This window comes from Megascapheus bottae, chromosome 20, assembly GCF_031878675.1.
Source record: "Megascapheus bottae isolate mThoBot1 chromosome 20, mThoBot2.hap1, whole genome shotgun sequence".
NCBI lineage: Eukaryota > Metazoa > Chordata > Mammalia > Rodentia > Geomyidae > Megascapheus > Megascapheus bottae.
This window is the reverse complement of record NC_143528.1, coordinates 8,472,601-8,482,394: the sequence shown is the minus strand read 5'-3', so window position 1 is coordinate 8,482,394 and position 9,794 is coordinate 8,472,601. Positions and strand designations below refer to the sequence as shown.

Sequence of the window (9,794 nt, the reverse complement as noted above, 5' to 3'; positions counted from 1 at the left end):
AACCATCCGCCCACTGAGTTTGCTTCTACTTTTTATTTGTTACGAGCAGAAAGAAAAGAAATGGTCAAAAAATATCAGCACTATAGTTGAAATGCCATGGGAACCTATCAGATTAATATTGTATTTTGCTAGACTCTATGACTCACCCTTTCCTAAAAATGAGTCACGCGTACTCAGGAGTTTTTTCACAAGCGCGCAGGCTGATCCTTTTCCGGTTCATAAGCATGATGATTGGGTCATCACGCGCCTGCGTGACATGTGCCTCCCTCAAATCTTGTTACGACGTGGGCACACTACCCATCTGACGTGAACTGGGGGTCCTTTGCTTGTCCTTCTGCTGGGATGTCGATCTGGAGTGATGTCCGTGGAGTTCAAGGAGGGAATCCCTGCGTTGCCCTCCACCAGGGGGCGCGGGGGAGGTCCCTGAAATCCTTGTTGATGATACCCAGGAGCTTGAGGTCTAAGGATCTGGGGTCCAAGCCAGCCAAAGACTGAGACTCTTCCATGTCCTTCCAGAAAGGACTTGGCTTAACTGATTGGACACCGGCCTTAGGAGGCCAGGGCGTGGATGAGGGGGGGGAGGGGGAGAGTCAGAGTGCAAGGCCCAGAGTTGAACTGAATTTCCTTCTATTTCCTCTTTCCTGGAGAATTTTCTCCTCTTCTCTCATTTGGTCTGCCCTGCCCTGACCAATTGGTGGCACTCACGATGTTCCTAACCATTCCAAGCACCGATAACCATTTTCTCTCAAGGCTCAAGTGGAGCTAGACGCCAATCAATAAGGAGATTGTTGTATCCTTTTTTGTATATGAGAGTTTCTTCTAGGTATTCCTGGTGCTAGATGGATTCTTGCTCTGCTTCGATGGAAAGAAAGTACTTGTATTGTATACATCCTCTCCTCTACACTGAGTTTCCTGAAATCAACCACCATGTCTTTGTCCTTCGTGCCTGGCACAATTTAGTCATGCAATAGACGCTTATTGAATACACATGTCCATCCACAAAAGATTGGCTGTGCAAACCACCATTCATTTACACAATGCAGCTCTGTGAGGCCATTCTGTGCACTCTAGGATATATGCTTAAGAGAAAAGAGCAGGCCCTCAGCCATGGACATGTTTCCTGGCTAGTAAGAACCCATTTACAATCCAAATGTACTTTCTCACTAAAAGGGCCAATCATTACTTAAAGAATGACAGATGTCTGAATTGAGACAAAGTATAGAGGATGGCCTTATGGCATTTTGATGGCTGTCAAATATTACTGAAAAATGTGGAGAGGACCCAGGAGCCATAATGAAAGTGTACCAATTGGCTAAAGGCAATATGAGAATGAAAAGAATATTTTGCCTGTCGCAATGGAAACATAATTACATGCAAGACAATAAATTCAGTGTAAAAAAATACTTCCTTCACCTTTCCGTTGCCTAAGGAATTAACTCTTATTTTGCAAATTGGTAAGGTGAGGAAGAAACTAAGCATTTGTTCTACTACATATTTCACAGCACCTAAATAGTATGTAGGTTGATAAACGACACAGAACTGGTAGTATTGGAAAAATCACAATTCACACTAATGAAGCATTGTAACAAAACAACTATCACAAACAAAACAAGGTAGCTCATACTTGTAATCCTAGCAACTCAACAGCCGGAGATCTGGAATTAAGGTTCAAATCCAGTCTAGGCCAGAAAGTCCATGAGACTTACTTCCAATTGAGCACCCAAAAAGCCAGAGTGGAGCTACCTCTCCAATAGTGAAATGCCAGGTTTGATTGAAAAAGCTAATAAAGGGAGCAAGGACTGGGCATTGGTGACTCAAGCATATAATCCTAGCTGTTGCACAGCTAATCTAGGCAGGAAAGTCCATGAAAACCTTATCTCCAATTCGGTGCCAAAGATAGCTGTAAGTGGAGCTGTCATTCAAGTGGCAGAGCACTAGTTAAAGAAGAATAACCTAAAGAATCTGTGGAGGAAAATTACGGAGCACCTGGATAAAAGAATGCTGGAGTTAGTCCTTTCTCTGCACAGAAAGGTAGAGGCCGGGGGTTTTATCTAAAAGGACAAGATTATGAGATAACAGAAACCACTCTCCCTTTTCCCCCTCCCTAAATAATTTGGTCACTACTTAGAGTTCAGGGTGAGGGATGTTGTGTTCTTTTGTCTTTCACACTTTACCCTTGAAATTGGAAAGTGGGATTTTTTTTTTTTAAGGAAGTCTGGACTTTATCTTAAGGAAATCACATGAACCCTCTAGAGATAAAGAAGATTATCTTCAGCCCATCATGTGAGCCACCAAGCGAGAATAGAAGATTCTAGTCTAGAGCATTTCCCCATTCCAACTGTATCAGGTTTAGCATTTATTTTTTGTTCCCATCCTAGGGCTTGAACTCTTACATGGGAGCTGTCTCTGAGGATTTCTTTTTTTTCTTTTTCTTTTCCTCAGTGGCTAGATCGTTCTTGAGCTATAGTTCCGCTTCTGGGCTTTGGTCATTAATTAGAGAAAAGAGTCTCATGGACTTTGTTGTGTAGGGCTGGCTTTGAACACTGATCCTCAGATCTTAGCTAGGAATTCAGGCATGACACAAGTTTAGTCTTTTAGGTCTGGGTCATCCTACTGGATACCTAGAAAATAAGACCTTTATGTAGAAGCACTTTCTTTCTCTCTCTTTTTTTTTCTTTTGGCCAGTCCTGGGCTTGAGCTCAGGGTCTGAGCACTGTCCTTGGACTTTCTCAAGGCTAGAGCTCTACCACTTGAGCCTCAGCACCACTTCAGGCCTTTTTCTATGTATGTGGTACCGAGGAATTGAACTCAGGTCTTCGTGCATGCTAGGCCAGCACTCTACCACTAGGCAAAACTCCCGCCAGCACTTTCCCTTTTGAAAGAGGAAAGAAACAATGAATCCATACTGGTATTTCTAATGCAAAAAATCTACATGCTTGGGGTTAGACAAGCTTATTATCTATTTCCTATGCCTTCTCTTTCACTGAAAAATCCTGTTTTGTTTGTTATGTTTTTGTGCCAGTCTTGGGGCTTGAATTTCCAGCCTAGGCTATCCCTGAGCACTACTTGAGCCATGGCCTCCACTTTGGGGGGGTTAATTGGAGATTTAAAAAATCTCTTCAGCTGAGCACAGGTGGCTCAGGTCTAGTGACAAAAAAGGCTGAGATCTGAGGATCGCAGTTCAAAGCCAACCAGGGCACCTAGGTCAGTGATTTTATTTTTTAATTAATTTATTTATTTATTTATGTATTTATTGTGGGTCATTGGGCTTGAACTTGGCCTGGGCGCTGTCCCTGAGCTCTTCAACTCAAGGCTACCACCCTATCCCTGGGCCTAGGTGTTGTTCCTGAGCTCTTCATCTCAAGGCTGCCGCCCTACCCTGAGCCAAGCCCCACTTACCATTTTCTGGAGGTTAATTGGAGATAAGAGTCTCTGGTCCTTTTGTGCCTGGACTGGCTCTGAACCTGGATCCTCAGATCTCAGCCTCTTGAGTAGCTAAGATTATAGGCGTGAGCCACCACACCGGGCTTAAGTCCGAGAGACTCTTATCTCCTTTTAACCAGCAGAAAACTGGAAGTGGCCTGTGGGTCTAGGAGTAGGGAGCAACCTTGAGCTGAAGAGCTCAGGGACAATGCCCAGGCCCAGAGTTCAAGCCCCATGACCTGAAAAAAAAAATCTCTTGCAAGCTGGGTGCTAGTGGCACCTGTAACCCAAGCTACTCAGAAGTTTGAGGTCTGAGGATCTCAGTTCAAAGTTCCAGAGAAGTCTCAGCTCCCTGAGACTCTTATCTCAAATTAACTACCAGAAAAACCATAAGTCATATGGTGGCTCAAGCAACCCTTCAGAAAAAAAAGCTCAGGGACAGTGCCCAGGCCCAGAAGTAAAGCAGCACAACTGATCACAAATAAAGCTGGGAATGTGGCTTGGAGTGGTGGAGTGCTTGCCTAGCATACATGGAGCCCCAGGTTTGAGTTCTCAGTATCACATAAAGAGAAAAGCCAGGGCTGGGAGTTTGGCCTACTGGTAGAGTGCTTGCCTAGCATGCATAAAGACCCGAGTTCAGTTCCTCAGTACCACACACATAGAGAAAAGCTAGAAGTGGTGCTGAGACTGAGAAAGTCCAAGGACAGTGCTCAGGTCCTTAGCTCAAGCGGACTGGCAGAGAGAGAAAGAGAGAGAGAGAGAAAGGGAGAGAGGGAGAGAGAGAGAGGGAGAGAGAGAGAGAGGGAGAGAGAGAGAGAGAGAGAGAGAGAGAGAGAGAGAGAGAGAGAGAGAGAGAGAGAGAGAGAGAGAGAGAGAGAGAGATGGTGTTGTGGCTCAAGTGGTAAAGTACATGGAGAGTCTCAGGGATAGAGCCCAGGTTTTGAATTCAAGCCTCAGGACCAGTAAATAAAGTAAAATAAAAATAATGTTAGTAATTAAAAATCTCTGACTCTCCTTCCCCAGAGGGTTTGAACCAAGATCCTCACCAAGATCCTCACATCGCAGTCTCTGGAGTAGGTAGGATTACTGGTGTCTGCCTTAAAATCTTGGTTCTTCTGGAAGTGGAGGTGTGGCTTTAGCGATAGGGTGGTAGCCTTGATCTGAAGAGCTCAGGGACAGAGCTCCAAGACAGACAAAAAAAAATCATGGTTCTTAATTAACATTCACGTAATTCCTTATTTGCTTTATCCTAAACATACAGTGTTATTACTAAACATTGCAATAGTGTTATTACTAAACAGATAATTATCAGTCATAATTTGGGATTTCTTTGTTACAATACTGGTCTTCCCCATACTGCATGCATCACCACAGAACCATATTCCTGAGTGTCATCATTTAATATGTCTTTGCTATTCTTTTTTTTTTGTCTTTAGGAGGATACATTTAGTCTCCCATCCAAGTACTAACCAGGCCCGACCCTGCTTAGCTTCCGAGATCAGACGAGATCGGGCGCGTTCAGAGTGGTATGGCGGTAGACAGGAGGATACATTTAGTAAAGAGTGACAAATATCATGTCTCCAGTCATTTAAAATAATTTTTTCACTATGTCAGTGACAGTTAATTTTTGGTGTTCAGTTGATTTGTTTCAGGTGTCCCCAGGCAGGTGGTAAGTTTTTGTTTTGTTTGTTTGTTTTTTTCCCCGGATATGTCTGGAAGAGATTGTCATTTGGACCAGAGTGTTGAAGATCTCTTACTCAATGTGAGAAGGCACTAGCTAATTAACCCAGACGTTCAATAGAACAAAAAAGTAAAGAGGGAATTTTCTTGAACTGACCTATTTGTTTTCTTCTGCCTGTTCTTGGACATCAGAACTCAGAGTTTTAAGTCTTCTAGTGGCATTTGGACTTACACCTGAATTATACTGCCTAGTTCCAGGGATATCCGGCTATCAGGTGACAATCATGGAATATTTTCAGCATCTCTAAGTGTGTGAGTCAATTCTAATAATAAAAGCCTCTCTTAGTATATTTTATTTTAATTTTTAAGTTTATTATTGTAAATGTGATATAGAAAGGGATTATAGTTACATAAGTCAGGTAAAGAGTACATTTCTTGGGCCAGGAGTTTGGCCTAGTGGTAGAGTGCTTGCCTAGCATGCAGCATACATGAAGACCCAGGTTCCAATTCCTTGGTACCACATATATAGAAAAAGCTGGAAGTGGTGCTGTGGCTCAAGTGGCAGAGCTCCAGCCTTGAGAAGGACAGTGCTCAGACCCTGAATTCAAGATCCATGACTTGTGGGGGGAAGAGTACTTTTTTTTGGATAGTGTCATCCCTTCCTTCTTTCTCTCCCACTTTATCTCTCCTATTCCTACCCACAAGTCATGTATTTATTTTCAATATAGTGTCTCCTGAGCACCATTATTGCATTTGTTTACCCTTTGGCCCACCATTTCCATGCCCTGTCTACCTCTTAAAGATAGACATAGCCTGTAATCCTAGCTACTCAGGGAACTGAGATCTGAGCATCACTGTTCAAAGCCAGCCCAGGCACTAAGGAACATTAAACTCTTATCCCCAATTAATCACTAGAAAATGAGAAGTGGGACTATTGCTCAAGGGGTAGGGCCTTGAGCTGAAGAGCTTAGGGGCAGTGCCTAGGCCCAGAGTTCAAGCCCCATGACCCCCTCTTCCCCCAAAAAAGACAAATGAGACAAAAAGAAAAGAAAAACAGCTATGAATAAAAAAACCTACTTTCCATTTCCTGAAGTTTATTTCATAAACATTATTTTATGATAGGCAGATAGACATTGTGTCTCTGTGTTCCTACTTAGAATCTCCTCCTTTGGTCTCACTGTGTATGAATGTCTAGAAGCCTGTATAATTTGTCACATCCCATTTAATGTATCTTTTGACAATGATTTTGTACATGTGGTGTTATAGATCAAACCCAGGGCCTCACACAAGGTACCACTGGGTTATACCTGGAGGACATAGCTTTCATTATTTGTTTTTGTTAGTCACCGGGGTGGAACTCAGATCCTGGGTACTATCCCTAAGATTTTTTTGCTGAGGGCTAGTATTCTATAACTTTGAGCCATAGCCTCACTTCTGGTTTTCTAGTGGTTAACTGGAGATAAGAGTCGTAAGGACTTTCCTACCCAGGCTGGCTTTGAACCACTGTCTTCAGATCTCAGTCTCCTGAGTAGCTGGGATTACAGGCATGAGAAACAAACTCCTGGCTTTTAATGATTTTTCATTATTGTTGTTTAATTAGTGTACATTAATTGTATAAAGGGAGGTCCTGAGCAATTAGGATTACAGGCATCAGCCACTGGCACCCAGTTTAAGACTTTCTTTTCTTTTCTTCTTTTTTTAATGCCAGTGCTGGGGATTGGACTCAGGGCCTCACTATCCCTCAACTTTTTTTTTTTGTAGGTCATGGGGCTTGAACTCGATCTGGGTGCTGTCCCTCAAGGGACAAGGCTTCTTCAAGCTTCAAGGCTACTTCAGCTCAAGGCTGCCGCTCTACCCTTGAGCTAAGCTCCACTTCCCATTTTCTAGAGGTTAATGCGAGATAAAAGTCGCTGGTCCTTTTGTGCCTGGGCACTCAGTCTCCTGAGAGCAAAGATTACAGGTGTGAGCCACTGCTCCCTCAACTTCTTTGTTATATACACTCTAGTGCTATAGCACTTCAGCCACACCTTCATTTTGCTGACTAATTGGAGATTGAGTCTCTTGAACTTTTCTGCTCTGGCTGGCATTGAACCTTAATTTTCAGGTGCCAGCCTCTGGAGTAGCTAGCATCACAGCATGAGCCACTGCTGTCCAGATTTCTTGAACAATTCTTTAAGTATGTTTATTATATTTTCACACATGCATATGAAGTACTTTTGATCATTATTCCCATTTCTACTCTACTTTCTCTTTGTATCCTCCCCATTTAACTATATTGCATGGCTTCATATACTACAGAGTCAAGTAACATTTTATAAAAGAGAATGGGTGATACTGCTATATGCCATTTCTTTTACTTTAAATTTTATTTTATTGTCAAGGTGATATATAGAGGGGATAAAGTTACATTCTTAAGGTAGTAAGTACATCACTTCTTCAACATTTTTATCCCTTCCCATGTTTTTCTCCTAGTTTCCCTTCCCCCATCCCCTCCTAAGTTGTAAAGTTTATTTCCAACATATTGTCTTGTGAGTATCGCTGTTACATTAGTTCACTCTTTGTCCTTTCTCTCATCATACTGTTTTTCTCCTTCCCTTCCCTAATTCAAATAAAAAAATGAATGTATACACAATTAAAGAGAGACAGACAGAGAGAGAGAGAGAGAGAGAGACAGACAGACAGACAGACAGACAGACACAGACAGAGAGAGACAAAGAGAGAGGGAGAGAGAGAATGGGTGCTTCCCTGGGCTGAGAAGAGAAATTGGTTACATAGACAGATCAGGCTGAAGAAAGAGGCAAAAGAAGAAAAAGCATATTGCCCATTTCAAAGTTACTTTCCTGGAAGCGTGTAACCAGAACAACAGAAAGAACTGATTGGTTAACATCAGGTTACTTTCTTTTGTGTACCCATGAAAGCAGTGGGCATGTTATTATCAGGCCAATTTAAACTGGCCAGTTTGGGAAATTTGGTTATTCTCTCTCTAATCCTGATTTTTCAGGTCAATAAGCAGGTCAGTTTCCCTGGGCTGAGGGTATAGCTCAGTTGTAGAGTGCTTGCTTTTAGGATTAAAAGACTGAAACACAGTATTTCTTCTAATAAAAGGATTGAAGATATATCTCAGGTATAGCACCCAGTACCTCCCTTACTGCCCCCCCACCAAAAGAATTCCTTTAAATAATGAAAGCTCACCAGCCAACTGAAGGCAATTATTCAATTCAATGTGCACAATTTCCAGAACACACAAAACAGGAATGCCTGTAATTTACTGCTTGGCAGTGGCAGCTGTGCTTCTCATGTTTCTCAAGCTACGTGTACAAGTTTTTACTCTTACAAATCTGAAACGAATTGCTGGGTTATAGTCTTCGCTGTACCATCATCAGCACAAAATAAGATCGAGTCCTGGATGTAGGATCAAGTCAGGGATACTATACACAGCCAAGAGGAAATGCAGATTTCCTTCTTGTTGGTATTCTTCCTTTCAAACACGGTTGCTTAAAGTGGTGCTTAGAAGATAATTCTAGCTTGCTAAATTTAGGGTGTGGAAAAAGTCCAAGATGGGAATATTCCATGGGTAATTGTGCAAGAGCTGCTAATATGTGTGGCAAGAGGAGGGTGCTACACAAGGCTGTTGCATCTCTCTGTCTGACACACAACATATAATTTAGTGAGGTTAAAAGTTAACTGAATCGCATGGTGAAACCACTTGGTACAATTACTACACACTAAAAAAAGATTTTAAAAAACGACACTAAACAGGATCTATTGGTGGGATGGGTGCCAGGGAGGAAGAGATGAAAAAACAGAAGGTGAATAAGGATGAAGATGGCCAAAGTAGTTTACTTGCAATTGGGCTAACAGAACAATGAAACATGTTACAAATGTTCATATTGCTTTTTGCAAGGCGCAGGTGGCTCACATGTGAATCCCTGCTACTCAGGAGGCTGATATCTGAGAATTGTGGCTTCAAGTCAGCCTAAGCAGGAAAATCCCTGGGACTCTAATCTCCTTGAGCAAAACACCCTAGGGAAGCTAAGCATATGTAACTCATCTGTATAATTCTAGCTACTCCACAGATTGAGATCTGAGGACCACCGTTCAAAGCCAGCCTGTACAGGAAGGTCCCTGACACCCTTATCTCCAGTTATCTACCTAAAAGTCAGAGGTGCGTGGACTTCTACAGAGCATTAGCCTTGAGCAAAAAGGGCCCAAGTTCAAGCTCTATGACAGAAAGAAAGAAAGAAAGAAAGAAAGAAAGAAAGAAAGAAAGAACGAAAGAAAGAAAGAAAATACTGCTTTTTAAAATAAAGGACTTGGGGTAAGAAATGTACTGACTAATATAGCAGAACCCCTCCATATATAAACTTTACAATAAAAATAATTAATACATAAAAAGAACCTATAACCACCACTGATGGTTTGTGCCTGTAATTCTAGCTACTCAGGAGGTTAAGATCTGGGGAAGCAAACCCAGTCAGAAAAGTCTGTGAGACTTTTGTCGCCAGCGAAATGCTGAAGTGCCAGTGTGGCTCAAGTAGTAGCCATGCTAGCCAGGAAGGGAAAAGGTTAAAGGAGAGTGCCTGCCCCTGAGTTCAAGCATCCTTATTGGCAGCAACTAAATTATATATAAACAAAATCTACATTTAATATATGTAAATATATAATAAATTAAATCCAGCCATGTTTCTAGT

General features: G+C 42.1%; 1 non-coding gene across 1 annotated transcript; it reads left to right on the top strand.

The window, feature by feature from the left end:
• Nucleotides 1–203: 203 nt before the first annotated feature.
• Nucleotides 204–307, top strand: LOC150049137 (small nucleolar RNA U13). Its single transcript, XR_016539075.1, has one exon. It is a non-coding gene; the product is annotated as a small nucleolar RNA U13 (small nucleolar RNA).
• The last annotated feature ends 9,487 nt before the right edge of the window (nucleotides 308–9,794 follow it).